The sequence below is a fragment of the Chionomys nivalis genome, chromosome 18 (assembly GCF_950005125.1).
Source record: "Chionomys nivalis chromosome 18, mChiNiv1.1, whole genome shotgun sequence".
NCBI lineage: Eukaryota > Metazoa > Chordata > Mammalia > Rodentia > Cricetidae > Chionomys > Chionomys nivalis.
In genome coordinates this window covers 17487522-17504624 of record NC_080103.1, presented here as the reverse complement: position 1 = coordinate 17504624, position 17103 = coordinate 17487522, and positions in this window count along the sequence as shown.

The window sequence follows — 17103 nt, the reverse complement described above, 5'->3', positions numbered from 1 at the left end:
CACTCTAAAAGATATGCTTAGTAAACAGAAAGAAATAACAAAGACCCCTAGTGATAGATTACACAGTGTTTTAATAACTTCATTAAAATTTTTAATCACTAATGAGAAAGGAAAGACAGCTGCAGGGAGACCTTGAATAACAGAAAAAAGAACTACTGAATTAAATCAACCTGTATAGTTTAAAGATGTGTTGACTCTAGAATGGAAACCAGAATATGTGTTACACTGGGAAAGAGGTTTTGCTTTTGTTTACACAGGAGAAGATAAACTATGAATACCACCAAGATTGATAAGGATTAGATTTGAACAGTAGAGACCTCTTGATTAGGAGAGGCAGGAGTTTATCAAACAGCTTGGTCATCCAATCCAAACTAACTTATAAGAGTAACAAATGCCTTTCATTTGATCAGGTATGAAAAAAAATTATTAAAAGATAATTTTTTTTTGTTGTTAAAAAGACATTTTGCTTTAACAAAGATATAACCTGCCAGAAAAGGAGCTCTCCAAAGTTAAGGTTGGGGCAGGGTTTTGGTTTTGTCTTTTTGGGAGAATAAAAGCATCCAACTAAAGACTCTAAAGACCAGTGTTTAAATGAGACCTCTGAAGAAGAAAGACAAATCATGAAGAGAAAATGTTCCAAGAAAAAAAGTAAACTGGCCTAAATGGTACAGCATCCCACACCTCCAACAGAATAGAATTTCACAAATCTTCCCAAATGCTTGTTTCTTTTCTTTTTTTTTTTTTTTTTTTTTTGGATTTTTCGAAACAGGGTTTCTCCGTAGCTTTTGGTTCCTGTCCTGGAACTAGCTCTTGTAGACCAGGCTGGCTTCGAGCTCACAGAGATCCACCTGCCTCTGCCTCCCGAGTGCTGGGATTAAAGGCGTGCGCCACCACCACCCGGCTTCCAAATGCTTGTTTCTATTTCTCTCCACCAACATAAAGGGCAAATGACCTTTTTTGTGGTCACAATTCAAATAAAATTCAAAGCTGGCTTTGGAGTTGGAACATGGCTCTCTCCTTCTCTAAACTCAAGCATGCTTGTTAAAGGAAAATCCAAAATCTCTGTCTCATGTCAGAAGAGTCACACGGTATGGAACAGAAAAAAAAAAATGAAGAGACTATTCTATTGCTACTAATCTCATAATCCTCTGGTTTTATTTTCATTCTTTAAAATTTTTCTTAAGATATAAATATCTCAAAATCTATAAGATTATATATATCTTATATATATTTATAAAGTATATATATATACTTTCTGTTGTGATATTAATGATCATATAGAGTACTATTTAATTCTAGAAATAGGCTTCATCTAGCTTCCTGTACATGTTTTCAGGTTTGAGTCTGAAGCAAGTAGCTATGAATTAAGTTTGTGTACCCCAGGTGTATTTAACAGATTGTGGTCCTTTGACCTCTTGGAAATCTGCTGCATATGAGATTTAAAATGTTTGACTTTTCTGCAGTGAATTGTGACCATTCCTGGCAGTGACTTTTGAGGTCTTCAAAAAGATGATGGGGCCCCATACAACAAATCTACCTGGACTGTAGTAATACCATTAAGCTGAGAGACACCACCCAAAGCTCACCTTTGGACTACAAAGTGCTCAGTGCAGCTTCAAAGCAGGTGCTAAGACGGTTCAGTATCATTTTTCATTAATTCAGTGGCTGCCCCTTAAGCAGCTGCTAATCAGCAATTGCAATCCCACAACTACCAGCAGCAGCAGTTCAGCTACTCTGGCTTTAGCGAGGTGGAAATTCTGTTCCCTCAGGCACCAGCTCCATCTCTGCAACTAAAGGAAACTTTATCTAGATCTCTATCCCTCTATAGAATCTAAGATTCAAAGGCTGGGGTGAAATTCTGCTTGCTCAGAGAAGCTGAAGAGCAAGTAGCTCGCCTTCTCTCCTAACTCACATCTCACAAAAAGCAGGGTGTCCTTCTGCTCAGCCCCCACTTAAGAACCCTACCTCTTAACAGATGGGGTCCTCCCTACCACTTCCTGTCAGCTAGCAGCAGACTCAGCCTCCTGACCCCAGGTTATTTAATCAAACAAATGTAACATGTCATTTCATTATTAAACAAACATTCCACATCATAAACAAATGTATCACATCTTAAATTAGTATCCACAGTAATCCGATCTCACAGACTACTCCAGCCAGAACGTCAGATAAATCCTGCAAGTTCCCATCACACCAAGACTGGGCAACAAATGATACAGCTGGCTCTCCCAGGACTTGATCATTATCTGGATTTTCTCAGTCTCTTAAAGATATCATCACCCACAGACAACAGGAAGTAAATTTAAGAACATGACACCCACATTCCTGAGAGGTAGAGTAGGTAGTTTTGGTCATTGATGGGCTATGAATGTTTGTCATTGTTTAGGGGGGTTAGTTGCAAGTTGTTATTGGTCATGGTCAGGGAGAAAATTAACCAGAGGAGGTTAGATTCAGGGATTTCTTTCTGTAAAGAAAAAAGGGGGATGTAAGATTGATAGGATAAAAGAGTAGATTATTAAATAGACTTTTAGATTAAAGAACAACTATAGTCACAAATATTTTACATTGGTATGGATTTTTGCATATTGATACAAATTTAAGGCTATTTTTATTACAACACACTGTAAGGTATTGCACCCATGCAACACATTTAAAATTGTGTACAGTTCTAGTCCTAAAAAGCCACTATTACAAACTGTTTAGAATAAGATAACAATCAAACTTGTAAGTGCTTAGATGTAAACAGAAATAAGCTTTATTTAGCTTCTTGTATTTTAGATAGATAGGTGGTCTTCCAATCAGAGAGCTATAAAATATGACATTTAAGATGTTTTAATAACATAAGGCTTTTCATGACAGTGAGACATGTCTTCTCCTAGCAGCACCAATCTACTTCAAAAAAGGATGATGGGCACCAAGAACCTCCATATGGAGTTTGCTTTCATTGTGGTAAAGTTAGTCACTTGGCAAAAATCTGACTGCCAACACTATGCTGTCCAAACTGGACAAGCAAGACACAAAAGAAGGTGACTACAGAACTTTGCCAAGACAAGGTAGGTCAGTCTTCAAAATTCCTGCCTTATTGAAGTCTGTTAAATATTCTAGACCTGTACAATGAAGGTAGATACCCCAACGTGGCAGAGGAAGCTTGAATGACAACCCAGGCAGCCAGCTGTTTCTGTCATTTTTATAGTTTTGGAAGTTGCTTGCCCTGCACTTCCTGTTTATTAAGGTAATATTTTATTCTTCTTGAGTCTGATAGGGGTTGAAGACTAGATAGTTATACCATTTTCTTTCTTACCAAATTCAAAAAAGAAACTTACAAAAGAGATGTAAAGTGCATAAGGTTGAGAGACATAAAAGCTCAAGTTGTTTATCTAAGAAAATGCTTAAGGTCTAAGAAGGTATTTTAGGTAGTAATGCAAGTTATGATAGCAAGTGGTTTAGGTATAAAACTTTGAACTTACCAACATGGGATGGATAATAGAGTATTTTCTCTGAATTTGCCAAATACAAATGGACTGGACATTGTAAATGTAATTCTTACTTGATAATTATTCCTATTATGTATACTTTTACCATATTAGAATTAAAACCTTTACTTTTTATTTAGACAATATCTGTTGGGGGCCAGCCTTGACAAAAATACCCTCTTCCAGAGTGGAAGCGTGGGAATTTAGAAATATAGTAAAGAATACGAAGACACGAACAAAAATAATAAAACACAGAAACATGTAGGATAATATGGGGAGGGAATTTTTCACTGAGTACTTAAAATTCACCCGTGTTTAATTTCCAACTAGTTAACACACCCCTGATCCCAAAACGTAGGAGTGAAACAAAAGACTGCACTAACATACAAATGTAGGTAAATGTAGTCACAGGCTACATTCATCGCTCATGCCCTAGACTCAGGCTCTAGATCAAACACTCTGTAGACAAACCATTCCCTGGGTGGAATCCCAAGTTATTTCCAGCCGGGCAGTGGTGGCGCACGCCTTTAATCCCAGCACTTGGGAGGCAGAGGCAGGCAGATCTCTGTGAGTTCGAGACCAGCCTGGTCTACAAGAGCTAGTTCCAGGACAGGCTCCAAAACCACAGAGAAGCTCTGTCTTGAAAAAACAAAACAAACAAACAAAAAAAAAATGTAGGACTGGGATGATAAGAGATGCACAGCTGTTCAAACCTCCCCTCCCCCTGCCAAATGTCTGAAGCTTGAGTTACCATTTGGTCCCATCACTGTGGATTAAGAAAGAATCAGAGGGCTGAGATTGTCAGGAAACTTGTTGGGTGGCATTTGATTTTGAATAAAATTTGAGGTGGTCGGGCCGGGCGGTGGTGGCGCACGCCTTTAATCCCAGCACTCAGGAGGCAGAGGCAGGCGGATCTCTGTGAGTTCGAGACCAGCCTGGTCTACAAGAGCTAGTTCCAGGACAGGTTCCAAAACCACAGAGAAACCCTGTCTCAAAAAAAAAAAAAAAAAAAATTTGAGGTGGTCGCTATTGTAATTTGGAGGCAAAGGAAATACCAAGTGTGTGTGATGAGATATAGATGGTGCTCAGGTGGGCTAGGGACTAGGTTCTTGTCCTTGGTGCTGTTGCAGCATAGTCCAGAGATGCTGAGAGGTGGCTCTGTTTCCACCTCTGATTTCTTATCTCTTTTTTTTTTTTTGGTTTCTCGAGAGAAGAGAGCTGAGAGAAGAGGGCAAGAGGGTCTGTCTGTCATTGGGAGATGAGTTCTAAACTCATGACAAGACTGGGGTACGGAAACGGGATCCGGTGGCATTTGAAAAGTAAGTGAATCTGACCTGGTGACCTGGATGGGAGAAATTACTGACTCAGAGAATCTTCAGGGCCTTCAGGTGGAAGGGTCACCTCCCATTGGACAAAAGATGCAGAGAGTGAGTCACTGAGAGCCGTGGGAGTGGACAGCTCAGCAGTAAATGAAGAGTGGCCTATAAAAATTCTTAGACCGGTAAAACAGCTAAGAAGATCATTAACATGCAGAGTAGAAAGCAATTAACACAATAAATGCAGAAGTACAAAGTTACGTGGGAGTTCAGAGGGAGAGTTCCACTTCAGAGTTCTGAGTCTCGGTTAACTCATCTGTAAAATTTGGCTGAACTCAATGATCTCTGAAGTCCTTTGTCTCAAAACCTCTTGTTCTATTGAGTTTGACCTGTACTCATTAATATGACATCTCATAGGACACAAGGGACAACCTCTTCTCTAAGAAGCCTACACTGCCACACACACACATACACAAACACATACACACACAAGCACACATATGTGCTATGGGATAATGCTCTTGTACACTGTAAAGATTTGTTACTCATATTGGTTTAATAAAACACTGATTGGCCAGTAGCCAGGCAGGAAGTAGAGGTGGGACAACCATGCTAGGAGAATTCTGGGAAGAGGAAGACAGAGATGCAGTCACAAGCCAGAGACAGAGGAAGCAAGATGAGAATGCCTTACTGAGAAAAGGTACCAAGATGCGTGGTTAAACATAGACAGGAATCATGGGTTAATTTAAGTTGTAAGAATTAGGTAATAGCCGGGCGGTGGTGGCGCACGCCTTTAATCCCAGCACTCGGGAGGCAGAGAGGCAGAGACAGGCGGATCTTTGTGAGTTCGAGGCCAGCCTGGTCTACAAGAACTAGTTCCAGGACAGGCTCCAGAGCTACAGAGAAACCCTGTCTCGATAAAACCAAAAAAAAAAAAAAAACAAAAAAAAAAAAGAATTAGGTAATAATAAGCCTGAGCTAATAGACCAAACAGTTTATAATTAATAGAAGCCTCTGTGTGTTTCTTTGGGACTGAACAGCTGCAGGACTGGGTGGGACAGAAACTTCTGTCTACACACACACACCCTGCTGGAGATGGAGATAATTTATGACAAAGGGATGAATTTGGGGACACAATCTGTGGGCAGTAAATCCAGAGGAGAAGGCCAAGTACTGAACGTACATGCTCCTTGAAGGAGAGACTGGACATAGGCTGAGGTGAGAGAGAAGAGCAGAGGTTCTCAGTGTTTACTTACTAACTAAACCTGAAGGTCTTAGTTGAGAATTCATGAGAAGTTGGGTTTTAGATAGGCTACTTGTTACAGGGTATGGCTTCTGCCTTCCGCCCTGAACTCTGCAGCCCGGAGCTGGGCTGCCCTTTCCCCAGAGTCTTTTCCCTAAGTAATCCAGCCATTTTGATTACCTGCCCCTTTCACCTTTGGCCTCCTGGCTGCTGCACCTGATTCTCCTCTCTCCCTTCTATGGCACGAATTCTAATTTTTCTTAATAATAAAAACCTGGAGTCAGACATTGGGGGTGAAAGCTCAGAGATCAGAGAAGCAGTGCAGGCAGCCACTAGAAAGACCTTTAACCTCTACCGAATCCTCAGACTAACTGCTGTCACTACAAAACCTCAGACTGCCACTAAGCTCCTGTAGTACAAATAATAAAAACTCAGAGACAGATATTGGGGTTCAACCTGAAAAGCAAAGCAGCCAAGCAACTAGAGAAGTCTTACCTCTACCAAGGTTGGGCAACCACAGACTAAGCAGACCAAGCCACTTATGTTGTGCTTTCCTTTCCCTTTAAGGGACAAGCCACGCCCACTCTGACCTGCCCACGCCATCTGACCTCTGACCTGCCCGCGCCATCTTGGCTCTCCTCCTTCCGTTTTTTCAGCGTGGCCGCGCTCTCTCTGGTTCTCTCTCTCTCTCTCTCTCTCTCTCTCTCTCTCTCTCTCTCTCTCTCTCTCTCTCTATCTCTCTCTCTCCCTCCCTCCTTCCCCCCTTCCCCCCTTTTTTCCCCTTTTAATAAATGCTTTTATGGCTACTTTCTGTGTCCATGGGTCTGCTCACAACCACCACGCATTGGGAATTCTGCCGCATGGCTTCCCTCTGCTGCCGCTCGGGTGCCGGACCCTGGAGCCGGCACCCGGCACCGCTGGGGACCCGCTGGAGCTTGCTGCTCCGTGAGCCCCCCGGGGGACTCCCCCACATTATTTTAGGAATAAGAACTTAAACCTCTCTCGCCTCTCATTTTATATTCTTTCTAATGCTGGGATTAAAGGTATTACTCCCTAGTACTGGGATTAAAGGTGTGTGCCACCACTGCCTGACCTCCAGTGGCTTAGGTTTGTCCTTCTTATCTTTAGACAAGCTTTATTTATTAAAACATAAATAATATCCTGTCTCCTTATATTGTCTCTCCACCAAGTCATATCCTTTCCTGTCTCCCCTTGCCCAGTGCTGGGATTAAAGGCCTGTGACTCTCAAATACTGGGATTAAAGGTGTGAGCCACCACTGCCCAGTGGTTTTTCTTTTAGACTAGATCAAGCTTGTGTAGCCCAGGGTGGCCTTGAATTCACAGAGATCCACCTGCCTCTGTCTCCCTAGTGTGGGAATTAAATGTGTGTGCCATCGCTTCCTGGCTTCTATGGCTAACTAATGATTTAGCTCTGAACTCTGATCTTCAGGCAAGCTTTTATTATTAGATTACAAACAAAATATCACCACACCATTTCCCTCTCCTTCTCCCACATGGCCCAGCTCAGTCTGGTCATGTCCACTCTGGACTCTCCTCTGTTTCTGCCTCTGCTATGCTCCCCCTTTCTTCTACAATAAACCTTCTCCTCCACCATACCTAGGGGCAGCCATGTCCTTTCCTTTCCTGTTCTTTTTCAGGATTAATACATATGAAGAACTACTGAAGACTCTTTGGCTGGATTCTATTATTAGAGCACAGGGCACAGTTTTGTTTATTGGCCCTAGGGATGGGTCTTTCACATGCTGACCACATTGTCTGCCATTGAGTAATAGCTCAGCTCCGGAATATAGCTATTTCAATTTTATTAGTATTGGATGAAGATGTTGAGACAAAATCTCGCTCTGTAGCCCAGGCTGGCCCTGACTTGTGATCCTTTTGACTCCACTTCCCCAGTGCTGGGATTACAGTTAAGTGCCCCAGTTCCTGGCTATTGCTATTTTACTGTTGGTAGCTGAATCCAGGACCTTGTGTATGCCAGGCAGTGCTCCACTGCCTAGCTACACAGCTGTTAAAGATTTTGTTTTGTTTTGGTTTTGCTTTTTTTTTTTTAAGCCCAACAGGGTCTCGTGTAGCCTGGGCTGGCCTTGAACTCTTGCTCTCCTTGGCTTTACTTCTCAAGTATTAGGTTGAGGACCCCCAACTACCACCTTTTGTTGGTGGTTTGGTTTTTGGTGTTTTTGTTTTTGTTTTGTTTTGCTTTTGAGACAGGGTCTTTCTACATAATCCTGTACATCCTGGAGCTCACTAGGTAGAATAGGCTGGTGAAAGACCTGGATAAATCCCGACCTCCCCAGCAGGAAGAAAATAGCCAAAAATCCAAGCAGGAAGAGAAGAATCAGAAATCTAGGATTAGCTGGTTAGTGACTGTGTTTCAGGAACTAGCTGAAGATAAAGTTAGATTGTAATCTTGAGAACAATCTTGAGAAACAGGTAGTTTCCCCCTTGTGATTGTCATTGTAATGTGTTTTAAGAACTAGCTGATTATGACCTTGGGAGTGGTCCTGGGGGGGGGTTGCCCCCTTGTAATCTTTTTTTTTTTATTATTTATTTATTATGTATACAATATTCTGTCTGTGTGTATGCCTGCAGGCCAGAAGAGGGCACCAGACCTCATACAGATGGTTGTGAGCCACCATGTGGTTGCTGGGAATTGAACTCAGGACCTTTGGAAGAGCAGGCAATGCTCTTAATCTCTGAGCCATCTCTCCAGCCCCCCCCCCTTGTAATCTTCACTGGTATTTTCGGAATTTTCTGTGACACACTCCCTGCCAATTCCGGATCACTGAGCTGTGGTTTCTTCCCTTTAAAATCGCTTCTCCCGGTCACTAGGTGTCCAACTCTCCCCCTGTGTGGTTATGAGTCTCGGCCCCAGTGCACTGGTTCCCGTCTCATCTCATCATTAAAGCCTCGTGTGATTGCAGCAAGGACGGTCTCTCGTGAGTTACTGGGGGGGTCGTGTTACTCCGAGACTTGAGTGAGAGTCTCCCCAGCACTGAGTCTTTCATTGGCCTTGAATTTACAGGGCTTGGCCTACCTCTGCTCCCAAGTGCTAGGATTGTTAAAGATGTCTGCCTCTAAGCCCTGTAGAAGACACCATTTACAGAAAACACTCAGAAATAAGAATTGTTTTTGATGTTATTGTTGTTGTTGTCTTCTGTTTTGTTTTGTTTTTTTTTTCCGTGACAGGGTTTCTCTGTAGTTTTGGAGTCTGTCCTGGATTTTGCTCTGTAGACCAGGCTGGCCTCGAATTTTCAGAAATCTGCCTGCCTCTGGCTTCCAAGTGCTGGGATTAAAGGCATGTCACCACCACTTCTACCACCCCCACCCCCCCTTATCTCAAGGCAGGAAATCAGAATTTTAACCACACAGGCTTTCCTCTTCAGCGGAAGGGATGCGTACGCCTGTTTTCCATCCAGAAGGCTTTGAATGGAAGGAAGTGTTAATGAATACCTGGTGAGCTTTTGCTATTCTGTGGAAGCAGCCTTCACCTGAATCCCCCAAATCCTGAGCAATCCTCTCAGGATTCAATAGAACCTATCTTTAGGCAATTCGCAAATCCTTCCTCACTAGGCCTTATCTTAACACTGTTTCTCAGTGTTAAGGATGAATTTATTCTTATGTTTAAGGGCAGAGGTGCTTCCTTAGAGAGCCGTACTTTGAACTTCACAAAGGAGTTCCACGAGGCCGCACCTAAAGCTTTGTTGTGATAGTTGTTACAGGGAAGCCTCTTTCCAAGTTTAAATGTGTAAGAAGAACAGCTGCCTGGTCAGACTCCAGACGTCCAGACGTTTTTGGCCCAGCACCGGCTAAGTCATGCTGACCCAAGTAGAGGTCAGAAGATAACTTGTGGGAGCAGGGTCTCTTTTTTCACCTGTGAATTCCAGAGATTGGATTCAGGTTTCCACGCTTGGTGACAACACCCTCACCCTTTAACTAAACCTCAACCCAGCTTTTTTTTTTTTTTTTAATTTAAATATATTGATTTTATTTTATGTGAATGAATATTCTGCCTACATCTTTTTTATGTGTAACACATGTGTGCCTGGTGTCCACAGAGGTCAGAAGAGGGTGTGGGATCTCCTGGGACTGGACTTACACATGGCTGTAAGCTACCATGGAAGTCTGGAAACTGAACCCAGGTCCTCTGAAAGAGCAGCCAGAGCTCCTAACTGCTGAGCCATCTCTCCAGTCCCCACTTTCCCCAGCTATTTTTAACGCGCCAATGTCTTACTACTGCTGTCCTGGCTGTTGCTTCCAGGTTCCCCACTACTGGCTGTTGTGGGGTTGCCCCCAGATCTGAGGCATCCACGCACCAGTTTTCCTGACCGAGACTAGTCCTCAGCGGAGGAAAGTCACCTTGCTTCCCTCCAGCTGCCTCACAGCCTCTGTGAGAGCCAAAGCTGCATTTTAAGTTTTAATTACTACGCCTAAGAGATCTACGAAACAAAAATGCCTCTGATCTGCAAGCCCCTTGCCCAAGGAAAAACAGTTCCTGAAATGCTGGAGGCTGTTATTTATGGGGGATAAAAAGCCACATGTTTTTCACGCTCCTAAACAAGTTCATTTGACACATCTGTACCAGATGTGCTTGATCACATGTGGGCAGGAGGTTCACAGGCAGGAAATATGTCAGGATGTAATGTCAGGATATATACACTTGCCCTGACTGGATGTAGGCTGGAAATATGGCAGGATGTCTGCTTACTCCTAATTGGACCCGATGGGAAACGCAATGAATAATGGGAAATGCAATGACTATTGGGCTTTTCTTCTTAGGATGCTATAAACTGTGATTCTGGGCCATTTCCAAGGAACGTGGGTATGGATCTGGCCAGAGCCCCTCCTGTGTTTAATTAAACCTTACTTCAGTTTTTGACTTTAAATTGCGGTAGTGGTCTGAATCTCAACCAGTGGGATCAACGTCCAGTGGGATTAACAGTAGCCTCATCCCCAAAAGATCCCCATATCTAAGATCGCATATACGCCTTTTGGCAAGACACATCAGGTTAGATGCGTGTAGAGGAGCAGCCGCAATCAGTCCGGCATTCATATTGAGGCCAATCAAGAGAAAATGATGAACAGGTAACTACAGTTTGGGAGGCGATACCCTCGGTTAGCAGAGCACAATGCTCCATATCTGTGTAGCTGTCACGTGAGGCCACAGGACACTGAGAGGAAGTCTGCAACTGAACTCAAAGCAAGGGCACTTCACATAGTCTTGTTTAGGGTCAAAAAATGAATTGGGACATCATTTGCTTTTTATTCTTGTACCTAGTTTTGGTTTTGAGACAGGGTCTCACGTAGCCTAGGCTGTCCTGAAAGAAATTGGCTCTGTGACTAAAGATGACCTTGAACTTCTCTGATCCCTTGGCCTCTACCTTCTGAGGCCTAGAATTACAGGCAGCACCACCATGCCTCGTTAGCGGTGGGTGTGGAACCCAGACTTTATGCAAGCCAGGCAAGCATTCTATTGAGGCATGTTCCCAGCCCCCAAATGTCTCGGTTATACACACTTTGCGCTTGGCACTCCTCATGGTAAACCACTCAGTACAGCAGTAGCAGACAGCACTCACCTTAGGACTCAACGCTCTTCCATCCTGTGAAAGCTGACAGGTACACACCTGTCACCCCAGCCGCTAAGGCATGAGGACGACAGGCGTGGAGCCAGCCTGGGCTACAAAGAAAACTCCATGAATGTTGTAACAGGAGCGGCGGGGCTGCGTCTCTGGCACCCGGCCGCCCGCATGGCTAGCTTATGCCCCGAAATAATTACACGGAAACTGTATTCTTTTGATCACTGCCTGGCCCATTAGTTTTAGCCTCTTATTGGCTAGCTCTTACATATTGATCTAACCCATTTTTAATATTTTGCGTAGTACCACGAGCTGGCTTACCAGGAAAGATCTTAACCTGCGTCTGTCTGGAGTGGGAGAATCATGGCGACTCCCTGACTCGGCTTCTTTCTCCCAGCATTCTGTTCTGTTTACTCCACCCACCTAAGGGTTGGCCTATCAAATGGACCTAGGCAGTTTCTTTATTAATTAACCAATGAAAGCAACAGATTAATACAAGACCCATCTCCATCATTTCCCCTTTTTCTGTTTAAACAAAAAAGAAAGACTTTAACTTTAACATAGTAAAATTACATATAACAAAACAGTTATCAAGTAAGAATTACAGTTATAATATTTATATTTATTTTATTTTTTATTATAACTAAGGAAAACTATAACTATCTATCCATTTTTTAACTCCATCAAAGACTCCAGAAGGATATAATATTACCTAAGTAAACAAGAAATCCAAAACTCTAGAAATGACAGAGACATTTTGCTGCCTGGACAGTCACTCAAAGTTTCTCTGTACCGTTGGGGCATCCATCTTTAGCCTACAGGCCCATAGTATCCAGCAGACATTTTTATCAAGCAGGAAATTTTAAAGACAGTTTAGTCACTTTTTGTTGTGTCCTGTAGAATGATTATACTAATTATAATTGATTAGCTACATTAACATAAAAAGATGCTCTCATTGTACTACACTTGTATGCCGCAAGTAAGCTCTAACATGCAGATGGAGAGATGGCCCAGTGGCTAAGCGTGCATAGCGCTCTTAAAGAAGGTGGAAGTTTGGCTGCCTATGGGCTCATAACTGCCCATAATTCTAGCTCTTGAGAAATTCAGTGCCCTCTTCTGGATACAATAGGTAACTACACTCACATATGCACATACCCATATGCAGACATGTACATATACTGATGTTTTACTTTTGTTTTATAAATAAACTTTGTCTAAAGATCAGAATGCAAAGCTATCCACACTAGTCAGTCATTCAGGCAGGCAGTGGTAGCACACACCTTTAATCCTAGCAGCCATACTAGATAGCCATAGAAGCCAGATGGTGGTAGTGCACTCCTTTAATCCCAGCACTGGAAAGGAATATATGGCGAGAGGAGACAGGAGCCCAGGGTCTCAGTCTGCAGTCAGTTGGCAGCCATGCTAAGGACTGGATCTCCCAGCCTTGGTAGAGGTAAGAACTCTCTAGTGGTTGACTGCTTTGCTTTTCTGATCTTTAACTTGAACCCCAATATCTGTCTCTGAGTTTTTATTATTATTCATGCAACATCTGGTACCCAACTTTCGGGGTACAAATTTACGAAAAAAAAAAGCCATTTGCCTGTGGCTTTGCTGCCACCAGCAAAGGCTGAAGTCACCACTGGAATGGAAGTCACCTCACAACTGGAGTCACCACTGTATTGCTTAGGTTTTCCTTTCTTCTCTCCTGGTGGGCTTTCCCTGAACCCCCTTCTTGGGTTGTTCCCAAACCAGGTATCTGCCTTGAGATCCAACCAGGTTTTACTGTTCTATGCAGCAGCAATAAATCCCACATTCATCAACAACTTCAGCGATTGGGTGAGAAAATTGGGAATTATTTATGGAAGGAATTAGTTCAAAGGGAAAGTTTTTCCCAAAGTAAAAAAATGGGAAACACAATTACAATAGAGAAAGTTAGGTCTCTGTATGATTATACAATGTATGATAATCAACTTAACTGGGATTGATGTACTATTAATTGTCATTTTGATAATCCTTGTTTTTGTTTGGACAATCCTCGGTTTATGTATCAAAAGTTATTTGGGGCAGGGCGGTGGTGGTGCACACCTTTAATCCCAGCACTTGGGAGGCAGAGGCAGGAGGATCTTTGTGAGTTCAAGGCCAGCCTGGTCTACAAAGCTAGTTCCAGGACAGGCACCAAAAACTACAGAGAAACCCTGTCTCGAAAATTCAAAAAAAAAAAAAAAGTTATTTGGTTTATTGCCAAGATACATGCCTTAGGAAAACTTAATAAAACAGACCATTAGATATATCCAAATCCAGACATAGGAAATTAAAGATGAAACCAATTTCAGCATTGTATTATGAGGTTAGAGAGGAACAGCCTAAAGTATTCGAACAATCAACCTTAATATATCCAGTAACCTTACAGAAATTGCCAGATGATAGAGACTCTGAAAGAGCTGATTGGACTCCTGTGCCAATGTTAGATGTAAGGAGAGTCAAGGAAGCAATAGTCTCATACAGCATGCATTCACATTTGCAAAGTAAATGTTAAACTCGTGCCAGTTTGTAATAGAATTATCCCTAAAGACTTGGTTAGAGCTATTTTAGAGCCTGGTCTGCAATGACAGTGGAGAACCTGGTTCAGAAAAGAGGCCGACCATTGAGTGAAAACAGAGTAAAGCTAGAGGTATGGAAATCTCCCAAGATCAACTTCTTGGAGAAGGAGATTATGCTACTAAAGCAGGGCAACCTTGCATGGAGGTGGTGGACATTGTAAATATAATTTTTATCTGATAATTGTTCTTATTGTATATAGTTATACTAAGTTAGAGTTACATTTTTTCATTTTCTATTTTGTTGATTTTTATTGAGCTCTACATTTTTCTTTACTCCCCTCCCTGCCTCTCCCCTCTCCCCTTCAATCCTCCCCCAATGTCCCCATGCTCCCATTTACTCAGGAGATCTTGTCTTTTTCTACTTTCTACTTCCCATGTAGATTAGATCTATGTAAGTCTCTCTTAGTCTCCTCATTGTTGTCTAAGTTCTCTGGGATTGTGGTTTGTCGGCTGGCTTTCTTTGCTTTATGTTTAAAAACCACCTATGAGTGAGTACATATTGTCTTTCTGTGTCTATGTTACCTCACTCAAAATAATGTTTTCTAGCTCCATCCATTTTCCTGCAAAATTCAAGATGTTGGTATTCTTTTCTGCTGTGTAGTACTCCATTGTGTAAATGTACCACATTTTCCTTATCCATTCTTTGACTGAGGGGCATTTAGGTTGTTTCCAGGTTCTGGCTATAACAAACAAAGCTGCTACAAACATAGTTGAGCACATGTCCTTGTGGCACCATTGAGCATCCTTTGAATATATACCCAAAAGTGGTATTATTGGGTCTTGAGGAAGGTTGTGTCCTAATTTTCTGAGAAATTGCCATATTGACATCCAAAGGGGTCATACCAACTTGCATTCCCACCAGCAATGCAGAAGTGTTCCCTTTTCCCCACAACCTCTCCAGAATAAGTTGTCATCAGTGTTTTTGATCTTGCTCATTCTTTCAGGTGTAAGATGGAATCTCAGAGTTGTTTTGATTTGCATTTTCTGATGACTAAGGATGTCGAACATTTCCTTAAGTGTCTTTCAGCCATTTTAGATTCCTCTGTTGAGAGTTCTCTGTTTAGGTCTGTACAACATTTTTTTTTATTGGATTATGTGATCTTTTGGTGTCCAATTTCTTGAGTTCTTTGTATATTTTGGAGATCAGACCTCTGTCTGATGTGGGGTTAGTGAAGATCTTTTCCAATTCTGCAGGCTTTTGTTTTGTCTTGTTGACTGTGTCCTTTGCTTTACAGAAGCTTTTCAGTTTCAGGAGATCCCATTTGTTAATTGTTTCTCTTAGTGTCTGTGCTGCTGGGGCTCTATTTAGGAAGTGGTTCCCTGTGCCAATGCATTCAAGTATACTTCCCACTTTCTCTTCTATAAGGTTCAGTGTGGCTGGCTTTATGTTGATCCATTTGGACTTGATTTTTGGTTATAGTGATAGATATGGGTCTATTTTCATTTTTCTACATGTTGAGAACATGCCAGCACAACTTGTTAAATATGCTTTCTTTTTTCCATCTGATATTTTTTGCTTCTTTATCAAAGATCAGGTGTTCGAAGATGTATGGATTGTTATCTGGGTCTTCTATTCAGTTCCATTGGTCCTCCTGTCTGTTCTTATGCCAGTACCAGGCTGTTTTCAGTATCGTAGCTAATTTTTTTCCTTTTTATTTAGACAAAAGAAGGAAAAAAAAAAAACAATGCCTTCTAGCTCAAAAAATTCTGTGTTTTCAGAAAAAAAAAATAAATAAATAAACAAAAAACAAGACACCATTCAGCCTCTCTGAATGCCTCTGTTGCAGTTTCCTCAAAATTCTATGTCCAGGGCAACTTCAAAGCTGTGAGCTAAGATGGTCCAGCCTCTCAGACTACTCTAACCAGGACTTCAGGGGCTGGAGAGATGGCTCAGAGGTTAAGAGCATTGCCTGCTCTTCCAAAGGTCCTGAGTTCAATTCCCAGCAACCACATGGTGGCTCACAACCATCTGGAATGGGGTTTGGTGCCCTCTTCTGGCCTGCAGGCATACACACAGACAGAATATTGTATACATAATAAATAAATAAATATTAAAAAAAAAACCAGGACTTCAGATAATCCTTTACTTTTCCATTACAGAGACTGGACAACAAACAACACAGCTATATCTTTCAGGACTTACCCATTATCTCAGTCTTCTCAGGGCCCCCAAAAGATGCTATAGCCCCCAGACAACAGGAAGTACTTTAAGAACATGACATTTGGGGCTGGAGAAATGGCTTAGCAGTTAAGAGCACTGACTGTTCTTCCGGAGGACTCAGATTCAATTCTCAGTACCCACATGGCAGCTCATAACTATCTGTAACTCCAAGATCCAACACCCTTGCACAGACAGACATACATGCAGGAAAAACGCTATAAAATAAAAATAAATTATTAGAAAAAAAAAGAACATGACATTCACAGTCCCAAGAGGTTGAGTGGGTAGTTCTAATTATTCAATGGTTAATCCCAGCACTCGGGAGGCAGAGGCAGGCGGATCTCTGTGAGTTCGAGACCAGCCTGGTCTACAGGAGCTAGTTCCAGGACAGGCTCCAAAACCACAGAGAAACCCTGTCTCGAAAAACCAAAAAAAAAAATAAATAAAAAAAATAAAAAAAAAAATTATTCAATGGTTTATGGATGTTTGTCATCACTTAGGGGTTTGGTTGCAAATTGTTACTGTTCAGGGTAAGGGAGGAAACTAAGCAAGGGAGTTTAGATTCAAAGAGCTCGTTCTGAAAAGAAAAAGACGGGAAATGGAAATGATAAGAGGGTAAATTATTGAATCCACTTTTACATTATAAAGCAGCTATTAATCTAAAATATTTTACATTGGTATGGATTTTTATATATTGATACAAATTTAAGGTTATT